Source organism: Cavia porcellus, unplaced genomic scaffold (genome assembly GCF_034190915.1).
Source record: "Cavia porcellus strain 051 isolate PalLab524CR breed Dunkin Hartley unplaced genomic scaffold, mCavPor4.1 scaffold_32, whole genome shotgun sequence".
Classification (NCBI taxonomy): Eukaryota; Metazoa; Chordata; class Mammalia; order Rodentia; family Caviidae; genus Cavia; species Cavia porcellus.
In genome coordinates, this window is record NW_026947515.1 from 29,996,551 (window position 1) to 29,997,414 (window position 864).

Below are 864 nucleotides of genomic sequence, written 5' to 3' on the forward strand. Positions count from 1 at the left end.
TCTAGTCCCAGGACTTGGGAGGCTGAGGCAGGAGGATTGCTGCAAGTTCTAGACGAGCCTTGGCTGCACAGTAAGTTCAAGGCCACCTAAATTACATAGTAAGACCCTGTCACAAAAAGATAAAAGGAGAAAAAAGGCATCAACAACGAAAAGAGACACCTGGATCAGTGGAACAGAACAAAGAACACAGACACAACCCCAGACACATTCAGCTCTCTGCTGTTTTACAAAAGGGCCACAAATTTAGGGTAGAAGACAGACAGCCTCTTTCTCTTTAACACATCGGTGCTAGGTAAACTGGCTTTCCATGGAAAGACCACTGAGTTTAGAACTCTGTCTCTCAGCACACACTAAACTAGCATCAAAATGGATCAAAGATCTAAATATTAAAACAGAAACACTTAACCTGCTGGGATGAGACAGATAAAACTCTTAGAGACAAATGTATAGGCAAAGAGTCTCTGAACAGAGCCCCAGGTATACAAGAATAACATAAAGCTGACCAATGAGACCTGTGAGATCCTGTCCAGCCCACGCCCAACCCTCAGCTGTGGCAGGCAGCTCAAGAAGAAGCTGATCGCAGGCATAAGGCAAACACCACTGATAATGACCCTGGGCCTGTAGCTGTGCCAGACCAAGATCCTGACTGGAACTATCAGAATGGACAAGGCTCAACAAAATTACGTAAGATGATGGAGTGTCTGATTGTGGACCTTAATAATATTGCTCACAAACATACTAACTACAACAAACTTTTAGAACAGGTCCAGGAGGCTAAGGAAAACCCAGCTGTGTTTTTAAATAAGCTTCGGGAAACCTTAATCAAGTATACTAATGTAAACCCAGACTCTCATGAAGGGATGA